The 10,378-nt window shown below is 38.6% G+C and overlaps 1 pseudogene; it reads right to left on the bottom strand.

Annotated features, from left to right (window-relative positions):
* Nucleotides 1-1,008: 1,008 nt before the first annotated feature.
* Nucleotides 1,009-5,436, bottom strand: LOC117977679 (cancer/testis antigen family 45 member A8-like; annotated as a pseudogene).
* Between the last annotated feature and the right edge of the window lie 4,942 nt (nt 5,437-10,378).

The raw sequence follows: 10,378 nt of genomic DNA, 5'->3' as shown, positions 1-10,378 counted from the left end.
GAACTGCACCCACCGTCCAATAAGCCCCAGTGAGATGAACCTGGTACTTCAGTTGGAAATACAGAAATCACCTGTCTTCTGTGTCGCTCACACTGGGAGCTGTAGACTGGAGCTCTTCCTATTCAGCCATCTTGGAACCAGAAATGGCCCACACTGCACCAGTTTTAACCATGAAACTCACTTTACAGGAAATGAAGTATGGGAATGGGCTCATGCTAATGGATTTCACTAGTCTTCTGATGTTCTTCAGCATCATGAAGTGACTGGCTCAATAGAACAGTGGAGTGATCTTTAAAGCCTGAGCTGTAGTTCTAGCTTTTTGGCAGTGCCTTGAGGGACTTGGCTGACAATCTCAGAGGTGGCGATGCTGTATCCCAGCTTCAAGTATATGGAACTATTTCTCCCATAGCCACATCTATGTCTTCAAGAATGAAAGAGGCAAGATGCGGGCCTCCTCTCACTATTACTCCTGGGTGTCTAGCAGCAAAATTTTTCTTCTTATGCTCAAGAAGCAAACTTTTCTCTCAAGAAGCCAACTTTTGGCTTTGCTGGACTAGAGGTCTTAGTTACAAATTGAGAAATTTTTTCAACAGGGGAACCAAAAATGATTCCATTGAAATGAAAATTGTGTCTGCCAGCTGACCACTTTGAACTCTTCATTCCTCTCAACCAAGAGACAAAGTAGGGGGTCCGCTACTGACTTGGGTGATGGAAACTGAGATCAGGTTCCCACTACACCAGGGGCTAAGGAAGAGTATGTGTGATATGTCTAGAGAGCTTCTTAGTCGTCTGGTGTTTTGCAATTAGAGTTAATGGAAAATCACAGCAACCCCATCCAGGCAGGACATCTAATGGTTCAGACTCTTCCATAATGAAGGTTTGAGTCATCATGCCAGGCCAAGCATCATGACCAACTGACATGCTATCTTAGGGCAAAGGGAATGCGAAATGGGTAGTGAAAAAAGGCAGTTATAAATACCAGCTACAACAATGTAAACTGCTGCAGAAACCACGACTGCAATACTATTTACCTAATGGGTTAATAATATCTACCAGCACAGGTGGGAATACAAAACAACCAAAAAACAAGTTATTCTTTCAAATGAAATGCTTAGGGAAAAAGAACATCTTTTACTAACAGAAATTTCTTAGCTTCTGGAAGGCCATTTGATTCAGTAACATATGCCAGGAGACTTCAGCAATATCCTGCTCCATTGCAGAAAACAGCAATCTGATCCTTTTCTCTCTTGAATCATTAATGAGATTATGCATTTGGGTTGTGATAATCCTCCATGGACAAGTACTCCCAAATCATATGTTCCAGTTTCTTCTCAAGGAGCTGAACAAAGTCTCGGCTCATATATCTGAAAAGAAAGAGACATGTCATTAACCAAAAGATAGCCCAAGAACCTATGCTGTAGGAAGCACCGTGAAGGACAGAAAGATGAAGAAACAATCAGCATGGAAATAGAAATTCATCTGCATGGTAAGAGGTACTCTAGCCGGCAATAACAAATGCTGGCGAGGGTGTGGAGAAAAGGGAACCTTCACACACTGTTGGTGGGAATATAAATTACTACAACAACTATGAAGAACAGTATGGAGTTTCCTCAAAAAACTAAAAATGGAGCTATCATATGATTCAGCAATTCCATTGCTGGGTATATACCCAAGAGAAAGGAAGTCAGTGTACCGAAGAGATATCTGCACTCCCATGTTTGTTGCAGCACCATTCACAGTAGCCAAGGTTTGGAAGCAACCTAAGTGTCCACTAACAGACGAATGGATAAAGAAAATATGGTACATATACACCATAGAGTACTGTTCAGCCATAAAAAAAAATGAGATTCAGTTATTTGCAACAACATGGATGGAATCAAAGGTCCTTATGTTAAGTGAAATAAGCCAGGCACAGAAAGACAAACTGCCCATGTTCTCGCTTATTTGTTGGAGCAAAAATGTAAGACAACTGAACTAATGGAGATAGAGAGTAGAATGACAGTTACCAGAGGCTGGGAAGGTTAGTGAGGGTGGAGGGTGTGGGAAGGGGGATGATTAATAGGTAGAAAAATAGAACAAATAAGATGTAGTATTTCATAGCCCAATAGGGTGACTATTGTCAGTAATAATTTAATTGTACATTTCAAAATAATGAAGAGTATAATTGGATTGCCCGTAACACAAAGGATAAAAGCTTGAAGAGATAGATACCTCATTTACCGTGATATGATTATTACACATTGTTGTCTGTATCACAATATCTCATATACCCCAGAAATATATGCATCTGCTATGTCCCTACACAAATTTTTTAAAAGGAGGTTGTCTAGCAAATACAAAGAGTGTCAATCGAGGGACAATGCACACCTCAGACTATGATGATATTGGAAGTCTCCATAGTCTTCGAAGAATGAGTTAGATTCAGATAACATTAGCCTAAGTAACTGTGGAGACAGCTGTAACTATGAGTGAGGACCAGGGTTTGAGAAACTCAAGGCAGGGGCTGTTCCCCCACGCTAACCCCCAGTACTCTATTGGGCCCAAGTGCTTAAAGAAATTGGACAGTTCCTATTTCTACCCACCTTGCTGCTTCCTTGATGATGGATTAAAAAAATAGTTTCTTGACTTCTACAGGTCCTTGCACTCCTTAAAGCAATTTGAAGATTTTTTCATATTCTGAAGGTGTTTAAAAAAACCTTCAGTATTATCAAATATAAAGAAGAATACAAGAGAATCTATACCTCAGCAATCATGCTTCATAGGCTAGAAGGTTTCAATTGCTTAAATCAAGATACCTGCACATACAAAAACTAAATAATAAAAAAGACACCTGCACATACATACCAATGAAACTCTTTTAACCCTAACCAAGTAAGAAAAGAAAAGCAAAAGGCGTACTATGCTGTAGTCAAAGAAAAGAGGAACCACCATAAATTATGTGCAAACTCAACTCTGGCAAAGAATCAGCCTCAAGAGGTAACATGAATATCTTCTGAATCATAGAAAGAGAGACTTCCTATAGTTTTATAAAAACCGACATTCTTATACTACTTACTTTGTCCAATGCATCGGATTTCCTTCACTAATTGACATTTTATATCAGCATTAATTTCTTCTTGGCTTTTGGGAAAAAGGACTATTTCTCTGCATTCTAGGTCATCTCCAGAGAAATTGCTGGTCATGATTCCTCCCACAGGTGCATTGCTACCAGATTTCTGCCTCATCCTATCGTTCTGAAGTCATCAATCTGAGAATCCAATTGGCTGGGTGGAATAGCATCTCCTGTCATAAGCTCTGGTGAAACAGATTTTGAGTAAAAGCCATCAGTTGGTGTTTGACCACTTTCTTTCCCCTCCACATAGACCTCATGATTGACAGATCTGGAAATCAAACTGAGAAGTTGAGCTGTGAGATATGTGTGTTTCATCACCCCTCTGGGTATGTCTATGTGCTCCTCAGTTTCTAGGGAATTATTTATTTCATAAATGGGAGGATATACCAGGAGGACATCCCAGACCTGACAAACTGAGGCCAGGACACATAATACAATAAAATCACCTCTTATTTTCTGGCCCTATGAATAGATATGGAAACCAAGTAAGACAGTACAACTCTAAAGCAACATTCACAGATCCCTGGTACTCATGGGATAGTTTCAGCTTGTTATGCTTTACAAGTTGAAAGCAGCAAGTCTCACTTGATATCATGATTTCTCAAATTCACTTACAAACTGCCATGTTTTACTAAGCTGGAAGCCAGACAACTTGGACACACCTCAACCAGCCTCCTCTCTACATCAAATATATTCTGAGAAAATAGAGGTGGCCATTACTACTGAAAGTTCTATATGTACTCCATCAACAAAAAATCCCTTTTAGTGTATGATTTTCCTCATCCTTCCTTTCTGTCTCACAAAAGTGACTTTCTTTTCACTCCAGGTCTGACACCTCTCATTTATTCATCGTCTGTGGCAGGCAGCATGCCAGTAGCTGGGGATCAGCAGTAAACAGCCCAGAGAGCAACGTTCCCTGCCCTTGTGGAGCTCACATCCTCATGGGGCGGTCAGACAGTACGTGCACAATGAGCAAATGAAACATACAGTGTTGGGCTAGTGGTAAGGAAGCAGTCCACAGGCCTGTGGGCAACAGCAGCAGAGGGAGCCCCAGGAGCTGCTGCTGGTTGGGCAGAGCCTTCTGTGGAGGTACCCTTGGGCAGGGCTTGAAGGAAAAAGCAGAGCTGCCTGCGCAGAGGCAGAGGGGGAGTTCCAGGCTGCGGTGAGGCCAAGGATATGGGCTGGAGTGGGGATGGACCGGGCACTACGGGGTGAAGGACAGTAGCAGAGAGAGTCAGGAGATGATGGGGCCCGTGTGAGGAGAGGGTGACGGAGGCCAGGCCACGCAGAACCTCGCAGACCAAAGCTGCTTCGCAGTCGGTTCTGAGTGCTTAGGAGTGTTGAGGATGGGTGTTCAGGAGCGACATGGCATCACGTGATTTACATGCCAACATCATGACCCGGCTGCAGGGTTGGAGGGTATGTGTTTGATGCGGGAAATAATGGGAAATATGGAGGTATCTCAGGAGCTCAGTGATTGATCGTGGCAGAGTGGAATAGAAGGAGAGAGAGAGATGCTGGGGTTCAGGAATTTTTTACAGTATTTAGAGAAGAGAAGAAAAAGAAATGTAGAAAAAAACAATGATGGGGTCGGGGGTGGTGGCTCGTGCATGTAATCCCAGCACTTTGGGAGGCTGAGGTGGGTGGATCACCTGAGGTGAGGAGTTCCAGACCAGCCTGGCCGACATGGCGAAACCCCATCTCTACTAAACTTACAAAAATTAGCTGGGTGTGGTGGCTCGTGGTTGTAATCCCACTACTCGGGGGGCTGCGGCAGAAGAATCACTTGAACCCAGGAGACGGAGATTTCAGTGAGCCGAGATCGCGCCACTGCACTCCAGCCTGGCCGAGAAGAGCGAAACTCCATCTCAAGAAAAAAATGATAGAGATTCACCAATAAGGACAAGAAATTAAAAAAAAAAAAGATTGTGGGAAATGGAAATCCTAGAAGGTTTTCATGAAGAAGCGAGTGAACAACTGTCAAATGCTGCTGAGAAATTAATGGCAATGTCAGCTGAAATTGTTGACCTTGTCAAGGACAGTTTCTCTGGAGGGGATGAGGCAGGAGGCCGACTGCACTGGATACAGCATGAAGAGGAGGTGAGGACAGGCTTACTTACTCTTTTCTTTGGACATGGCAGAGCCTGCAATAAGGCTGTCTCCTGCTCCTTGTTTCCTTGCCAACAGGGCCATCTTCTGCCTTTTCTGATACGAAGGACTGTCACATTCCCTGGGACGTTTAAACACGGTTTCAGGATCTACAGCCACCTTCTCTGTTTTATCGGTCATTGTTTCCTGAAAAACATCAATGAATGTACTCCATTCACGACAAAAATCTAACAATCACAAAATGGCAAACAGTCTGCATATGTGTATACAACCAAGACTTTGAATCATTAATTTCACTTTTAATCATGAGCCAAGATTTACCAAGTCTGAACAAACACTCTGTTCTCAGGAAAGGAAACCCAATTTTAATGTACACTAAGTAAAACAGAAGAAAGATGGTATAACCAAATCAATCAGAATGCTTGTGGAATAAGCAGCTGACATCAACCAAAAAAAGATAAAAATATTATTACCTATTTGAAGATGTATAAGCCAATCTGTATTAACCCTTATTAGAAAAAATGGATGTATAAACCAATCTGTATTAACCCTTATTATACATTATATTTTAAATTATATATTATATATCATATATATTTAATATATAAGTATTTATGCTTATATATTCAAATAGATGTATAAACCAACGTGTATTAACCCTTATTAGGAACCCTTATTAGAAGATTGATACAAAACTGATAACAACATCTGACAAGGAATTTAGAAGGAAGAAAAACTACAAGATCAAGCCAAAAATACAAGCCAAGATCACCCTGAACTTAGACACAAAAATTCCAAACTAAGGGTGAGCAAATAAAATGTACTAGTACTTAAAAAGGACATATATCATGGTGGAGTATATTGCAGAAAGGCAACATTGATTTAACATTTGAAAATCGATAAATGTAATGCACCACATTAACAACAACAACAACAGCAACAAACAGGGAAACACCACATGATCATATTCATACATGGGTCAATGTTTAAAGTCCATTCGTGATAAAAACTATCACCAACTTAGGAAAAAGGGCAAGTTTCCTATTCTGGTTAGCATATGTACAAAAAATTTTTAAATGCCATACTTCATAGTGACGTATCAGTATTTTCTCCCTGAGTTTGAAAACAAGACAAAAATGTCCACTATCCATTCAACAATCTATTGGAGGTTCTAAAAAAGTGCTGTAGCATCAGGAAAATACAATAGGTTTAAAATTTGGAAAGAAATAAAACTGTCATTATTCACAGATGACATTGTTCTGTACATAGAAAAATGCAGAATAAAATCATTACAGTTAATAAGCAAATTTAGTCAACTTACTAGATATAATGAAAACCAATGGCATTTCTGTATAATTAATAGCAACAAATAATTAGAATATGAGATTTCAAATGTCATTAAAAACAGTACCAAAAACATCAAATATTTAGGAATAAATTTAATCAAGATGTGGTACAGCACTACACAAAAATTATAAAACATCACTCAGAGAAATTCAAGACTGCAGTAAATGGAGAAAAATATTCTTTCCATGCATTGGAAGACATCATTTTTTTTTTTTTTTTGAGTAGGAGCCTCCCTCTGTCGCCCAGGCTGGAGTAGAGTGGCACAGTCTCTGCTCACTGCAACCTCCACCTCCTGGGTTCAAGCAATTCTCCTGCCTCAGCCTCCCGAGTAGCTGCGATTACAGGCGCCTGCCACAACGCCTGGCTAATTTTTGTATTTTTAGTAGAGACGGGGTTTCACTATGTTAGCCACACTGGTCTCAAACTCCTGGCCACAAGTGATCTGCCCACCTCGGCCTCCCACAGTGCTGGGATTACAGGCGTGAGCCACCGTGCCTGGCTGGAAGACATTATTAAAAGACATTATTGTCAAGTCTCTCAGAATGATCCTAGCAATCATATTTAAAATTCCACCATGTTAACAAAAGTTTTTCTGAAAATTCACAAGCAGATCATTTTTTAAGTATATGCAAATTAAAGATTTGGAAAAGCCAAGTTTTCTTTAAGCCAAGGAAAATACAAAGTTTTTTTTCAAAGAAAAAGAACTAAGTTAGTAGATATGCACTACTATATATGAAATTTACTATAACGGTAGAGTAATTAAAACAGTGTGGTACTGGAGCAATGACAGGCAAATACACCAAGGGAAGAGGACACAGAGGCCAGAAACAATCTGGAAATACAAAATACAGAAGAGCTGTAAATCATTGTGGAAAAGACAGTGCTTTTAATAAATGCACTTGATAAATGCAGGGAAAATACAAACCTTGACTCTTACTTCTTCCCACTCCACAAAACTTTATTAAAGATGGATAGACAATCTAGTAAACACTTAAGATGCTGTCTTCATAACTATAGTATAGGCAAAGATGTTTTTAATGAGGATAAACAAGCACTAACCATAAAGAATGAATTGTTTAATTAGACATAATTAAATGGAAAAGTTCTGTTCCTCAAAGACACTATTAAGAAGTGAAAAACCAAATCATGTTTGTAGATTATACATTATGTAGTATATAGTATAGGTTATATATAAAATATATATTACTTACACACATATATACATATTTATCTGGCAACAAATGAATGGAATCCAGAATATATCCAGAACTACAAATGAATTTCTAAAAAACAAACATCCCACTAAAATTTGGGGGGAAAAGCTGAATATGCACTTCATAAGAGTCATACTCTAATGGCTAATAATCACATCAAATATATCTGGACTCTGACTTTACTCCATTCCATGAGAATTTATTTCAGATGATTGGGAGATCTAGAAGAAAACTTAGAATATTATCATCATGAGTGTAAATTAGTTCAACCATTGTGGAAGACAGTGTGGCGATTCCTCAAGGATCTAGAACCAGAAATACCATCTGACTCAGCAATCCCATCACTGCGTATATACCTAAAGAATTATAAATCATTCTACTATAAAGACACATGCACACATATGTTTATCACGGCACTATTCATAACAGCAAAGACTTGGAATCAACCCAAATGCCCATCAATGATAGACTGGATAAAGAAAATGTGGCACATACACACCATGGAATACTTTGCAGCCCTAAAAAAGAATGAGTTCATGTCGTTTGAAGGGACATGTGTCAGCAAGCTAACACAGGAACAGAAAACCAAACACCACATGTTCTCACTCATAAGTGGGAGTTGAACAATGAGAACACATGGACACAGGGAGGAGAATATCACACAGTGGGATCTGTTGGGGGCTTGGGGACTGGGGAGGGATAGCATTAGAGAAATACCTAATGTAGATGATGGGTTGATGGGTGCAGCAAACCACCATGGCATGTGTCTACCTATGTAACAAACCTGCACGTTCTGCACATGTATCCCAGAACTTAAAGTATTTTATATATATATTATTATATATAAGTATTATATACATAAGTATTATATATATATTATATATATTATATATAAGTATTATATATTATATATAAGTATTATATATATTATATATAAGTATTATATATTATATATAAGTATTATATATATTATATATAAGTATTATATATATTATATATAAGTATTATATATATTATATATAAGTATTATATATATTATATATAAGTATTATATATTATATATAAGTATTATATATTATATATATAAGTATTATATATATTATATATATAAGTATTATATATAAGTATTATATACATATAAGTATTATATATAAGTATTATATACATAAGTATTATATATAAATATTATATATATTATATATATAAGTATTATATATTATATATAAGTATTATATATAAGTATTATATATATATTATATATAAGTATTATATATAAAAGTATTATATATATAAGTATTATATATAAGTATTATATATATAAGTATTATATATAAGTATTATATATAAGTATTATATATATATAATTGTAATGGCATTGGGTGATTCAAAGATGTTTCTTAAATAATAAAAAGCACTACCCACAAATAATACACTGACTAATAAAATTAAGAGAATCTGTTCGTCTAAAATACATTATTGAGATCGTGTAAAAGCAAAAAAGATTTATAGAAGATACTAAAATTGTATACGTATTTTTATATATGTACATATATGCCTGCGTGCATGTGTGTATAACTCAAATACAGAATATATGGAAACTACAAATCCATTTTTAAAATACAAACATCTCAGTAAAAGCTGGAGGAAAATACCTGAAAAGGAACTTCATGAAAGACATAGTTAAATGACCAATAAACACATAAAATGGTGCTCAAAAAAAAAAAAAACAATAAATAGCTGGGTGTGGTGGCACTGCAATCCAGTCTGGGTGACAGAGGGAGACCTCATCTCAAAAGACAAAAATCAATAAATGAAAACAATTTTTTAAAAAAGGTGCTCAATCTCATTAATCGGCAGAGAAATGTGAGTGTAGACATAAGGAGAGATCACTGCACACCCACCAGAGTGGCTGGAATGAAAGACTAACTGTACAGCGAGTGTTCAAATGTGGCACAGCTGGAACCTTCGAATATTTCTGGACTTCCATTCCCACACAGACACCTGAGGCTGTGGCCGAAAGGTCAGATAGAGTCCCGGCGAAGAGTTCCTTCAGAATTGAGATCAACCCACCGAGGAAAAGCACCCCAACCTGGGTAGAGACAGAGTTCCCAAGGTCACGTGGCCTCCCTCATGGCTGACACAGAGCTCCCTGAGTCCCACCATAGGCTTAGAGAATCCAAGGAACAGCACCCCATTCCCCCGCAGCACCGGGAGAGAGCACCCACCACCAAGACAAAGCATCCGGTAAGCGTCCACATCGAGGATAAGCAGAACCAAAGAAAAGCCAACACATCCTAGCTGAGAGCGAGCGACATCCAAGGACAAATGTGCCTCACGGACGACATCAGCACCCAAGGAAGAGTCCCTCGCACGTTGAGATAAAGCCCCCGTCAGCGATCCCACAGGGCGGCGATCATGCGTCTGGGACACAACCACCCCCACCATGTTCCATGAGAACAGATAGAGTCCCCAAGGCAGAGCCCCCCCGTCAGGACTGTGACTGAGTGGGAAAGAAACAGCACCGCACCCGAGGCCGACACAAGCAACCAAGGCATGGCCCCCACCCCCGGGCTCAGGTCATTTCAGTAGGAAAAGT

This window comes from Pan paniscus, chromosome X (genome assembly GCF_029289425.2).
Source record: "Pan paniscus chromosome X, NHGRI_mPanPan1-v2.0_pri, whole genome shotgun sequence".
Lineage (NCBI taxonomy): Eukaryota > Metazoa > Chordata > Mammalia > Primates > Hominidae > Pan > Pan paniscus.
This window is presented reverse-complemented; position numbering and strand designations above follow the sequence as displayed.